The sequence below is a fragment of the Cupressus sempervirens genome, chromosome 8 (genome assembly GCF_028749045.1).
Source record: "Cupressus sempervirens isolate cs-2001-9-10 chromosome 8, ASM2874904v1, whole genome shotgun sequence".
Lineage (NCBI taxonomy): Eukaryota > Viridiplantae > Streptophyta > Pinopsida > Cupressales > Cupressaceae > Cupressus > Cupressus sempervirens.
In genome coordinates, this window is record NC_143125.1 from 573,084,519 (window position 1) to 573,099,777 (window position 15,259).

Below are 15,259 nucleotides of genomic sequence, written 5' to 3' on the forward strand. Positions count from 1 at the left end.
AATTTCAATTTTGTTCTCTCGACTGGTTGTAATGTGCTAGCTGAAATAGCGAGGGCATATGCTACCATGTTTTTCCTCATTGGAATGGACTTTATATTCAATGCTTGAAATCATCCATTATATCCCATACTCTTTTCTTGTAAGCAAGAAACCTCCTATCATTGCAAGAGTATACCGATAAGCCAACTGAGATTATCCCTCAATTATGAGAGCTATGTTTCCTTCTCCAATGTGAAAAGAAGTTCTTAGATCAATGCTTCATGATTTGCAACATTATTAGTACATCTAAATTTCAATTGATATGCTGCATAGAAAGACTTATTGGATTGATTAACTCAATACCTCTACCAACTCCTAATTCACATTTGGAACTGTCAAAATGGAGTTTCTAGATTAGATCTTTTCTAGGCTTCCTAACCTTATGCTTATTTTTTCTTAGCTTTTCGTTTACTTGGGCCTAAAATGATTGTTTCTTTGTGATCTACTATAGTCTTTCATGGGGTGGACATGATGATTTTCCTTTGTTACCCCTCGATATAGGAAGTTTATGTTTTTATTGTTTGTCTTGAATTTCTCTAATTAATTATGTAATTTCATCCACTTTGGGTTTAGGATGGATGACTACTGAAGTCCATACTTGAAATTTTGTGTATCATCTCCTTCTTTGGGCTTTGATCATTTCTGGTGGAGGAGAAGACAAATCTCCACCATCTAAAGAGGTATCACTGTATGATACATTTAGATCTTCAATCTCCTCTTCAACTTTTTCTATAGATTTAGATATATTTTTAGAATTTTGACTTTCTATGGGATCATCTTTTGGAGTGTTACCATTTTTTATTCCCATCATCTGTGTTAATACTTTAGCAACTGCTTCTTGGCAAAGTGAAAATTCAAACTCTGAATGGCTAACTTCATGCAATCTGCAAAATCTTAGGAGAAGAAGAATACTGGGGTTAGCTTCCTCTCCTAAACATTGTAAGTTAGACACCATGTTGTCTATGAACTGTGTTATGATCTCTTTCTTTGGGATTGAAACTATAGATCTTCCATTTTGATCATCTGATATTTTGGTTGAAGTTGTATAAAAAATCATCACTTTGTAAGAGCCTAAATCTGATTGTAAGAATTCAACCTTATTTGGTGCATTGTATTCTATAATCATGGTTTTTTTACTTTGGCTCCACATCTATCTTGATTTGATTATTCAACCCTTTCCATGGTAACCATAATTGAGTAAAATTTATAGAAAACTAACTCTTAGACATTTTTTCCATTCTCTTCTTAGTAGCAATCTATATATGTCAGGAATCTTGACCACATGTATATCAATGATATCTTGAATTCAAGGGTCAATTGTCAACTGTATCCAAACATCTTTCAACATAGCAATGACTTTTACCTTTGTTTTATCCAACTATATCACTATTCAATTAGAGGGCTAAGGAGTGACTCCCAACCTCTTTTCTATCAATAGTGGCATAACATTACAAGAAGCTCCCGAATCAATTAGGAAATTATGAAGACTCTTCCCATATATTTTGATGCTAACAAAAACTGGGGGCACCTCAACCTTGTCTTTAAAAATAGTTGGCATTGCCTCTGAAGCATTGACTTGTTGACATACTATCTTTTGAGAAAAAATACTCGTATTATGTGGTTCCTTTTTATGATCAAGAGTTTTCATCAATGCTTCTCCTTGATGAGGATAATTTTGCAACATGTCAAACATGGACATGTTGGCCTTTATTCATTTCAAATCTTCCACAACACTATACTTTCTGGTAGACCAAGTGGGATTTTTCAAGATTGTTGGCACATTTCCTTGATTTTGATTTTGTTATCCTCCATACGGGGGCCTAATTGGTACTGAATTGTTACTCACTCTCACATCAGGAGGAGTTAATTGTAATGCTGGAGGAATTCCATCTATCATAGGCTCTTTTTGACTTTGCAGATTATAAGTATTTTGATCATCATTTCAGAAGGCCAACATCTCTTCAGGTTGTGTATCTAGTTCCTGGCTGAATGGAAAAGAGAATTCTTTGTTAGCTAGTTGTTCCACTTGCATGTTTTGTGTAGAATCATAGGATTCTAGTAGCATAGCATTAAATTACATAGGAGGCACATTATCATTCACTTGTGAGTTCTGATTCATTTCTTGATTTCCATTTTAATATGAACCTTCATAGTTAGGTGTGTTTTGACCATCCTCATGCTGATTGATGTCCACATACTAAACATTATTGTTATTGTTATCTACAAGAATGCTCCCATTGTTGAGACAAGTATTCCATTGTTGATTATGTGGAAGCTATTGTTATGATCAAGAGGATTGAAATTGTTTCCTCCATTATTATTTCCTACATTGTTATTCCTAGCATTGTTGTTGTTGTAAGGACTAGTATTATTTCTCTAAAAAAAATTATTTTGTCCTGGCGACAACCTCAAGTAAGTTAGCTCATTGTTCATTTGTGACATAGTCTTCTTCATCTAACCAAACTCATAGAGAAAACTATTGTCTACTTCATTGGAAATTGTTGCCTTTTTCTTGAAAAAAGAAACTTTTGGAGGTTCATATCTTGGATATGTTATAGTCAAGGTTTGCAAAGCAGGTGCCTACTATAGTGGAACTAGATTCACTACTATAAATTGGCTAGGCATCATGAGTGCTCTGACAACATATGTTGGCATCATTGTAATAGCTTGAGCTAAAAGCGTCAATCCTCCTCCATTAGGATTGGCCTACTTAGTAAAGGTAATTTCTTCCAAGAAGACTTGTCTAATGTGTTGATATTTTCTATAGGAAGTCTTCTTAGAAAAATAGTAGTAAGATGTTCCATAGCATTTAGATAAATCTAAATAGCAACTTCAACTATTATAGTGTATGTCATTTCTAGCTTGTGGTATGCCATATGAAAGCAATGTTTGAAGCATGAAACCATCTTAACTGGGTCCCATTTGATTGATATGAATTGTTGATGTATCACAACTAGCTTGATGAAAGTTTTAAATTGTTCCAAGAATAATTTTTCAAAAGTATCCCGATCTCCAATACATCTAGGCTGCAAATTAACATACCAATTAAAGGAAACTTCTCCCAAAGAGTAGGGGAATAAGTGAAGAACTACATTCTCATTACCAATCTGGTTTCGGTTGCAAATTTCCTTGAATACCTTAACATGATCTTCAACTTTTCTTATCTCTCCATAAATTAACCTTGGGCAAAAATTCTTGGGATTGTTAGGAAGGTCATTGAGCACACCTTTCAAGTTGATCGGTGAATCTACAAAATTTGCAAAAAATGCCATCAGAAGATTTGGTGGAATAATAGGTGATTGTTGTGAAGGCAAAACTAAGGAAGATGATGAAATGTTGAATGGAAGTGGTAGAATTCAAGGGAATCCTTTGTCACTATGAGGCTTATAAAAATGGCTAAGTTCAAGGAAGTCATGTGCATTGGGTGAAGATCTTAAAGCTCACTGAAATGGAGATGATAGATCATGATCTTCTAGTTTGCATCAATTCTAGAAAAAGTGCACCTCTGTAGAAGTACACTTTCTCAAAAAATATGGCACACCTTGGAACCTTATGCACCTTGCACACCTTAGAACCTAGCATACCTCAAAAGCTAGAGCACCTTGGAACCTCGTTAGTTCAAAAAAAATTCTAAACTTGTAAAAATGCAAAATTTTAAAATTGCAAGTTGTTTTCTTCTATTTTGAATGGTTGGGGCCCTCCTTCTAGCACCACTTCTTTTGAGCTGTCGTTGTGTACAATTCTTAATGATAGGAATCCTTTCAAACTCCTTTCTTGAAAAGCTAAAATGGGATCAACTCCAAGGTTCTAGGTGATCTTGTGACCTACTCAAATTCACTTAGTTGAAGATGAATGCATTTTTTTATAGGGAGGCCTTTGTTGAATCTAACCAATTTTAGATAAGAAGTGGAATTTTCTTGCTATCTCAAAAAAAAGTAACCACACAAAAAGAAATATATTTTTCTAATTTCCTATTTATAATGAATGCAATTTTAACTATGCAACTATATGAGTTCCTAAATTAACCAAGTGTTTGTAAAAGAAAATAACAAAGATAGGGTAACAAGAAGTTTAAGAAAATGACTTGAAAATTAAATTCCTAATGGACATAAGTCATGGAAACAACACGTCTATGAGTTAAGATTTTTAAAAGATTGATATGTAACCAATGAAAATAGGAGCAACACTTCCTTAATTCTATTGGTGCAATCATCAATGGGAATTTAGTAATCGTAAGATGTTACACTTTTCATCATATCGCAAGGCCATGGAAAGAGAATTCATGTGAGACAAAAAGCTATGTAGGAACAATAGGGTGATCTATTCTTGAACTAAGTATGTCAGCAAAATTTGTAAACTCATAGCAAACATGAGAATTAAAATACTGCTCAATCAAAATAAAGAAATAAAACTATTGGCTCAATTACATTCATGAACATACATTCACAAAATATAACACATTCATGCAAGAATAACTACACTCCAAATGAGAGCACCAATAAGATATATTATTGCATCAAAATAATGACTTCAAATACATATTACATTCCTAAATTCATAAGAAATCATCTCCTCAATTTTTGTTGAGAGTGAGAGATCTCATCATGCAAACATATGCTTCTAAACTAATAAAACAAATCTATTTATGTACAAACTGACTCTCTAACTGGTGCTATGTAGGACTCCATTCTTATTTATATTATTTAATGGATGCATGAGACTTTAAATTTCTTAAAACAAAGAAAGTATGAAAAATTAAGAAGAAGAAAACCATCAGATGATGTAGGAGTATCTGGAGGTGCCAAAAATAGAAGCTCAACCTTCACTGGATGTTTGTAGGAGTTAAACTATTGTTAGAATGCATTTTCGGTGCATGGAAAGCTTTAATTTTAGAACTAGTAGTTAACTATTGGTGCACCTCTAAATTATTCAAAAACTTCTGCTACACCTTGGAAGCAGCCCATCTAGTCAACCTAGCCTACCTTGGAAGCTAGCACACCTTAGAAGCTTAGCAGGTCCAAAAAATGCAAAATTACAAAGTGTCAAAACTGAAATTCTAGCTTCTAGGTTTTGTTCCCATTCATACTAGAGCTAGGTTTGGGTATTTTCTCTTGAATTTCTCTATAATCTCTATCACTTGGGTTGCCTCCATTAAATCCAAAGCTTCCTATTTTTCCTTTACTTGTTTCCTATAGTTTCCCACCTCTATGCAAGTCTCTACAAAATCTCCCAATTTCACATCCAAATCCATCAATACTTCCTTGGTCTTAAATGCCTATCTAATATCTTGATCACTGGAAGCTTCTTCAAAATTCTTTTGAAATTGTTCAACAATTACTTGTATAGTCATTAGATTATCCCTTCAATCATCTTCAAAAATGTTTAAACAAGCATCACTATAATGTCTTTTTGCCTCCAAAATTTGCTCTTAGATTTGATACTTGAGCCTATGAATATGCATGTAATGTTTCTATTACTTTATTTCCATCTACAATATTCTCTATCCAATCATCTATTTTATCTAACTCGTCTATTGTATATACATCTATTAACATCTAATACCTCTAACCCTTGATTGACTGTAACACTTGTTGGTCTTTACCCCAGGTATGTACTTCATCCATTAACCCAAATTCCTAGTTCAATATAGTAACTAGCTTATCTTTATTACTCTACATATGGTTTAGTAGTTTAAGATTTCATTGTATGATCTACATACCTTTCCCTTAAAAAATTTCATGGCATTATTGACAAGCCTTCAAAAATGGATCTAAGTGCACATTCTCCTTATCCCTTTTCTCAAGTGTTGCATTCAGAGTCTTTTCAAGATTTTCAAGATCCAATGGACCAACTACTTCATTCAGATATCCCCTTAGGATATCATTCTTCTTCTAAAGGGTTATCAATTTAGACTCATCTTATTCTAAGTTCCTAAACACGTCTTTGTTTCCTGTAGTCATCCTTAATTTGGTAGTATCCATAGTGGGTTTTCCAAGAATGACCTCCCTAATTTGATAATATTTTGGATTCAAGTCATCAACGCCTACATGTGGAGGAGGGATAGCAACATTGGCAAACAAGTCCTAATTCTGATCACTCATGACAAAGGCTAGTGTTCATGCATCCCCTATAGGTGACTCAGGCTTCTTGAGAGCTTCAATTAATTCTCCCATCCCCTCTTCATCAATAGAATACCATTGCCTTTTTGTGTTTAATCATCACCTCTTTCCTCAACCATCTCAGAGTATGTTCCATTGGAGATTTATCCTTAGATGAAGATGTATCTTGTAGTGCTATAATTTTTCCATTATCTCTCCTTTTTGGAGTCTTCTCATTTAGTGAGAGGTTCTTATTGGGCATCTCTATATCTATTGAGTCCACGGTGCTCACCTCTATTTCTTGGGAAGTCTATTGAGGTTCTTCATATATTTTCCCTTCTTTTGACCTTCATCAGTGGGTATTTTTTGTGGCTCTTATTCTTATTTAGGTAGCACCTATTCCTCATTACCTAGAGGGAGAGTAGCTGACCCTTTATCCAAGCAAGATAAATCTTGACTTGATGATAATGAAGCACTCGAAGGTCTTCGTGACCAAGGTGGAAATTGACTCCAATCCTCTTGTGGAGGTTAATTTGTTATAGTATCCCTTATCTATTTGCCTACCAACTTAGTGCATATTGGCATAAAATCAAAATATGACATCTAAAAGACATCAACCCCTTCATCCTCTCGCTCATCAATCCATTGTTTCAACTCGTCCTCCGAAGTTGTAGCATGAATATTTTGTATAGGAATGGATGGTGGTGTAATAATGGAGCTTCTTCTCCATTCTATCTCTGTCACACTAGAAAGATGAGTCCTTTGACTTATGGGAATCTTATCTTCTTCAACTTTATCATCCTCTTGTTCTTCTTATAGAATAACTTTGTGACTGATGGAAAATGAATAACCTTTCTTATCACCTTTTATCTCCTTTTAATCAAAGTTTTCATCTTTCAACTCTTGGGAACTAATTTGGATGCTTCTTCCTCTTGTGTAGGTGGAGAAACTTCTTGTGATTATACTTTAGCTCCTTGCTCCTGTTCTGGTGGTGGCACTTGAGGATTATCTTGAGTCTAGATAGTTTTTACATTTTCTACCCTTTGTACATTCTCTACCCCTTGTTTTTTTGGTGCTTGAGTTGCCTCTTCTCTAGGCTCGTCTTGCTAAAGGGAAGTTCTTTTCCAAGTTCTGTGTCAAGTTGGTGCAATATTTCTATCCTCACTGGGGGCTGAGCTATGAAAGTGGGCACTACCACCCTTACTCCTCTACCTTTCAATGGGTGGGCTATAGCTTGGAAAACCATAGTTTGACTAATAAGATCCATCTTGAATGGTATTTTGATTTGATCCTTGGTTAATTGGATGACATGCCTCACCCTATGATTAATATCTACATTTCCATCTTTATCGATCTCCACATTCAGGATAGGTTGATCAGATATCTTGTCTCTATTATACAATGGATCTAAGACCTCTTTAGTGTCTTTTTGTACTATCTTTAAAGGGATCTTTATCTTCAAGGTGTTGCCTACCAAATAGATAGTCATCCTACAATAATCCCTTGTTCAAATTTTGTAGTCATCTACTACGTTCATCCAATTGTCCTCTATGTCATCTTCATGTTGGAACTATTTGCTTGCCAAGTACTGCCCTTTTCCAAATGTCAAAATAGGGACACAAAGAGTTATATTCTTCCAAGGGATATTGATCCCACTCAGACTCAAAAGTCACAATATCCTATTTCTAAACAAAGCTAAATGAACCTATAGTGATGGGTCATACCTAGGTTTTCTTGTGTTGTTTCCTTATTCTCTCATATGCAGACAAGAGTTGCCGTGTGATCTCTAGCAATATGAGCCTATCACTTGGATACTTAGGGAGCTTCTTTGGATTAACCATTGTACCTACTACCCTTAAATAGGTGAATCTCTTATATATGATTTAGTAGGCACCATTTTTGTAATTTTTGCCACTACCTCATCTAATATTTTTTTTTCATAATCTCCCTCAATGAATCAAATAATTGTGAAAATAAAGGCATCATTCACTATTATGTACTCCTTACTATGCTATGAAAGATTTTTCTTACCAATTGAGGGTATACCATGTAAGGCCATGAATTTGCATATTGCATGTTGCCCTTTTTGAAAAATCTTGGATAATTTGTTTCTCTTATAGCTAACAAGTTCACCAAATAGGATGTCATATAGAAATTTTGATTGTTCTTGATTGCCACCAGTTCCTCATCCAAATTCTTACTAAGAATTGAAGCCCAATTAATGGCATCTTTGTTGTTTTAATGGTCTCAATGAAGTGTACCATCCATATGTTTAGCTATCCAACTGCTAGTAACCTCATGACTCTACTGAAAAGTACTATACAATATCTAATATCATTTTTCATATAGCCCCTCATCATGTCTACTTTGCCTACTTTTTCATCCAAGCAGAGTTTTATCAATGAGATATGAAGATTGGATGACTTTTGATGCTTTGTCTCCATGCTCTCTATACCACCTTTCTGCCTGATGATATTGATGAGGCATATTAACGTCTCAATTTTGATATACTTTTATATAGATTGAACTCACTCTTTGGGCCTTGTGAAAAAATTTCTGACATATTTATTTTAAATACCTTGTGAACTTATTCCAAGTATGGCTAGAACCTATTAAACTTATGGATAATGGATATGACATACCTTGCTTGATAATATACCTAATGTGTAGTATTTCATATAAATATTTTAAGCTATGTTCTAATATTTGAGTAAGAGTAGGAATATTATTGTGTATATGTTTCCAATGTTTCTAATTTTTAGGAAATGGAGAAGTGGCATGAAGAGTGGTGATGACCAACATACTGAATTAAAGAAAGGAGTAATGAAGAGCGGCCATGGCACAAGAAGCATAGATAAGTTTCAGATGATGTGCTACATTTGCGAGGAGAGTAATGAGAGAAACCAGGGAAGACTTCAATTGCTATCTTTCTTGCAAACTATTATTTTTGTTGCTCAATCAATGTTTCATTTCATGGTTGACATTTTGTCTTCTTTTATGGGAATGATTGTTCATAACTTTTGTGTTATGTTTGTAATAAGTACCCAATCCTCTATATAATGGATTTGGGGGAGATCATAGATATATGGATAGAAAATGATACAATGTTAGTTTGAGATTCAGAGTTATCTTCTTGTTGTTGTTGTTCATGATTTATTCAGTCGTGTAATCAAGAAAAAGAACTTCAATGAGAAAGTGATTCTGGAATACCTGTTGTGTTCTTAGTTAGCTGAAGCCAACCAAGGGGGCCCACTTGGGAGGTGGAATAGATTTAGGTAGAGTAGATTTATTTCTTGCAATTTACTGTATTAGTTCCTACAACATTGTCACTATGAAAGTTCCTATAGCACTTGTGGAAAATAGTCATGGTGGATGTTTGAATTGTTAGCTAGCTTAGAATTCCTCTTTTCAAGTTTTCTATAGTTATTTGTTGTTAATCCTAGTATGCTTACTATTTTGTATCAGTAGTATAGATTACTTTCATACATTTTACTTTCTTGCAACATAGGTGTTAAGACTCTTTAAGTAACTTAGTGCACATACTGTGCTGACCCATTTCAAGTCCTACATCCCTAGGTTGAAAATTCAAATGTATTTCATAATGGAATATATAATTTTTAGAATAGACATAGTCTCCTTAAGGGGAATAATGGTGTGATTATCTTCATCTATTGTGGAACCACTGCATTTTTGGCATCATTGCCAGGGATGGTTTCAAACTAGGAACCTTCATGAATCTTTTATATTCAGATTACTTTGCTAGTTAGAAACTACAATGTTGTGGGCTTGACTAACAAGTCACCAATTCAATTGCATGCATCAAAGAAGAAGACAACAAGATGAATATGGGAGATTTCTTCCATGGGAGTCTATAAATCTAAATGAAGAAATTGAAGAAGAAGAAGAGTTTCCTTTCGAGGATGCAAGCCCTTTTTTCCCTCTAGAGTAGAACCTTTAGATACAAGTGGTCTTCAACCTTTTGCTGAAATTTTGGTTAGTTTCCTTGATAATACTGTTTCAAATTCACCAATTGTTAACAATCCAGTACCAAATGTTCCTTTTTAGTTGCAACCCCATAATCAAATACCTCCAATAATGGCCCAACCTACTTTTCTATTTCCTCTTCTAAGCCTCATCTCTAATGTGAATCTCAAAAACATACCTTTAGTTGCTCTTCAAAAGTTCTATGGCCTTTCAACTGAAGACCCTGATACTTTCTTGTTTGAATTTGACATACTTTGTCATAGCTTTGACTATAACATTGATGCCCATAAGCTCAAGTTGTTCTAAACAACACTGAAAGAATTAGCTCTATTGTAATGTCCCATTTTTGGGGCATCTTCCAATTTAGCATTTAGTTATATTGATTTGATAATATTACTTATGTTTTTATATGATATCCTTTTGATTGTGTGATATTCAATATATATATATATATGGATTTTCAAAGGATCGCTTCTTTTCATAATAATAGTTATAGTATATTATTAATTATATTATATATTAATAAGGTTTATTATATTAATAACTATTTATTACATATAGATTAATATTAATTATATATGATTATATATTAATATTAATTATATTAAAGATTATAACAATATATGAATCTTTTTAATTAAATATTTTTTTAATATATAACAAGGATATAATATCATATATTATTGTCATACGGATATGTACTAATTATCTATGGCATATAAATATCTAATATATAATAATATTCATAGATATATTTATATGTATAATTAATACTTACAATTATATAATATTCAATTATAAATTATATAATATAATATATGATTATTATAATATTATAAACTATATCTTAATATAATTATAATATTATCAATTATTAATATTATATACTCTTTATGTATAATTAATTTATATACTAAAATGGGGATATCATAGCCATCCCCTCTCGAATTTGCTTGTCCTCAAGCAAAATCATTCACATACAAACTCTGTCATAGACACAAAATGTACTTGCATTCAAAAGGCCAAAAAGATTTATGAAATATACATTGAATGAAAACACGATGCATACACAATGTAGACAAATCATAAAAACACAAAGTAGACACGATGTAGACAGATGATGAAAACACAAAGTAGACACGATGCAGACAGATGAAGACACAGAGCAAACACGATGCAAACACATAAGACACACATTATGCATTTCTTTAATTGTGAACTTGCAACCAAAAAAAATCATTAGTACACATTATATATAAATCAATCTCCTCACCGGGTGTTTATAGTCTCATCGTTTCCTAAATATGGGAGGAGGAACCATAATAGGGTGCCCTGTTACCCAACTAGTGGGCCTTACTGTTCTCCCTCATTATTGTTACCTTCCTCCGATCATCATTTCCAAGAAGGTGCCTTTGTATGATGTACGCTGAGATGTCCCATCACCGAGGCCTTAGCCGGTACCCATAGGCTTTATCCAATACCTCGCATGATGTCCCCCAGTCCATTCCACCGCAGGCCTTATCTCGACTTGGAGAATCATGATCTTAAGGTGATTCTATCAACTATTTTTCAATAAGAAGTCTTTTCAAGCATAATCTTTGAAATATCAGATAGTTAATCTTATCATTCAATTATAGGAGGAGAAACCATAATGGGGTGCCTTGTTACCCAATCAGTGGGCCTCACTGTTCTCCCTCATTATCGTTACCTCTCTCCAATCATCATTCCCAAGATGGTGCCTTTGTATGATGTACCCTGAGATATCTCGTCACTGTAGGCCTTACCCAGTACCCGTAGGCTTTATCCGGTACCCCGAGTGATGTCACCCAGTCCATTCCACTGCAGGCCTTATCTCATCTTGGAGGATGATGACATTAAATAATTTAATCAGTTTACCGAACAACATTATAATTTACCAAACCTTTAGTTTATGTGAAGAAGAAATCTACTTATCCTTTAATTAACCATTTCAAATCTAAATCTCCTTTATAACTTTTTTTTTCTACTATGAAAATATAATTATCAATTTTCATAATCCATGATTTTAAAAAAAATATAATCATAATAAAAATAGACAAATAATATCTCACCTCATCATTACTTTGGTTTACCTACACTTGTAGTCCATGAAAAAAAAAGTTGTAACACTTATATTTTATGTACTCAATATATCTCCCATCTATCTTATTAGTGCCTCCATTTGTTATGTTCAACGTCTTTATATCAATGCATACATTGGCCTTCAATTGCTACCTTTTATAAGAAGAGAAACTTCTCATTTAAACCTTGGTTGACTTGAACTTTCTTTGTATTTCTTCCTTGTGCCTCTCTATGTAACTTGCAAGTACGGAGTTTTTCTTTAGTGTCATATATCTCACGTGGCTTTTCCACCTAGATGATCAAATCCATCGATTTACATGAAAATAGTGTACACGAGGGGTGAGTTTTCCAATCTCACCTTTTCCTCTACTTTATGCATGAATTTTGTTATATTATGTCCTTCCTTGACCTGTCACTAACTGGGGTTTCTCTTCCTTGAATTAAAACAATCCTTAGCATTAATATGTTTGCCACCATTTAATTGTACTTGGTATGTTCAGTTAGGGGTGGGTCCACATTTCCCCCTCGGCATCTAACCTTTGGACTGAATCTTATGATGTGGACAACAACAATGGCAAAGGCTAAACCAACGAAGAGCCATTGGCTCAGAGGTATAGCACTAATAAATGTTGATAAGAGGTCACGACTTCAAGTCCTTATTTATCCATATTCTACAACTAATGTCGATTTGATGGCATCAATGGTTACAACAATATTCAAAAATAGTGATACGCCATCCAAAAGAGCTAAATCAATATGATGGCATTTAGCAACACAATCAACATTCATTTGGATCGAGTTTCCTATTCAAAATTAACATTGACAAAGTCGGATTCTTCATTTCCTGCCTCTATTGCTTATTTTGTGATTATTTTGTTCACTTTGTTCAATTATGTTTTATCCTTATCCCTCCGTCAATTCTAGTGCTTCCTTCTTGCATCAAATGTGTCTTGTCTAGTGTTCACGTGATTTGATTTACGTCCTCTCCAACTTTCAGAAATACATGTGTATTTTCTTCCATGAGATAATCTACTTGGTTGTCTCTGTGCCACAATTCCATTGATTTTACATGTTGGATTTTCTTTGATAAAATTCAACTCTCGTGAGCCATCCCACAAAGGAATTCAATTAAAAAAACTATACTCGTATTGCTACTCGATACCAAGGCATACTCGCAAGCATTTGCGTTGGACAATCATATGAAATTGAGGTAGGCCATTTAAAATAAACTGGTAGAATGTATTGTATTGTTGCTCCTTGGGCAGCCACATTGGTGTTTAATATCTCAGGCCTCTTTGTATTCTCTGATTAGAACTTTCATTTGCTACTATCATGTCTTGTTATTCTGGGTTCATAAGGTACCCCCTACCTTCGATTGGAAAAAAATATTCATGTACATATTATATCAATTAAAAGTTGGCTACAGAATGAAGAAATACTCATTTATTTTCTTTGCATTTTTCCTTCCTTTCAAAACCCATAGATGTGGCTTTCCTTCTTTACAAGCGTAAGATGCTTGGACAGTTTATGAGCAGACAAATTTTGTAAAAAATCAAACTATTGCAGTCACTGATTATTAATCTCCTATCACGAATGATTATTAAACTGCTGAAAACAAATTCTCAGCTAATATCGAAAAATAACACAACTGCAACTTCACTTAAAATACAGAAAGAAATGCGCAACAGAATCAACACAATATTTTCGGACAAATTGTCCCTGGAAAAACCCCTAAGGGAAAACCAGTTCTACAGATGAGAAATTATATTAAACTTCAGCAAATCAAGAGATACAAAATTCCTTGCCTCACACTGGCAGAATTCCGACAACCTCCTAATTTCTCCTGCTGATATTCCCCACTGTTATTCCCGCACTAACACTGCGCCCTTGCTAACACTGCAAGACTGTTTGCTAACACTGCAAACTGCTTCTCCAAAAGCTTCCTTGCTAACACTGCAAGACTGTTTGCTAACACTGCAAATTGCTTCTCCAAAAGCTTCCTTGCTAACACTGCAAGACTGTTTGCTAACACTGCAAACAGCTTCACCAAAGCTTCACCGCCTTGCTCTCCAAATGCCCCCTAGACCCCTTTTTATACTACTCTCGTTGGTAAACCAACGACCGAGATTAAAACAAACCAACGGCTGAGATTAAGACAACTCAACAGCCAATAATAGAATTGGTTGCAAGGTGTCCAAAAGGGAATCTCTAAAATTAGTAAATAATAACCATTTACTAATTTTTGGCAAGTGGACAAACAGCTGTCCAAACCACCCATAAATACAACCGTTATTCATAGATAAAGACGAACAGCTGTCCAAGCTACCCATAAATAGTGCTGCTATTTTTGGGTCAGAAATAACAGCTGTCCAACTAACAATAATTAACACTCCCTCTTAGCGAGGAAGCTGTTCTGCATGACACCCATCTTATCTCTGAAGAAGATAAATTTGGCCTTTCCCAAAGCCTTCGTCAGAATGTCTGCTACCTGCTCATCTGTAGGTATGTATTGTAGTCGAACAACTTTCTTCAATCTGCACACGTGGGTCTCTTTGCTGTGTGCTACAAAGCCTTCTGGTTGTTCTATGTATACCTCCTCCTTCAACTCACCATTGAGGAATGTTGTCTTGACATCCATTTGATGGATCTGCCATCCCATCTGTGCTGCAAGTGAGATTACAGCTCGTATAGAAGTATACCTGGCAACTGGAGCAAATGTCTCCTCATAGTCTATTCCCTCCTTCTGAGAGAACCCCTTTGCCACAAACCTAGCCTTGTATTTCTCGATGCTACCATCTGCACCGTGCTTTATCTTATAAATCCAGCGTGATCCAACTACAACCCTATCTGTTGGTCTAGGTAATACCTCCCACACATCATTCTGCATTATTGAAGAATATTCCTCAACCATAGCATCTCGCCATACCTGATGTTCTGCAGCTTCCTGATAGCTAGAAGGCTCACTATCTACCAACTGACTAACATAGTCATTGAACTTGGCTGGTTGTCTTCGCTGTCTAGTACTCTTCCTAGGAGCT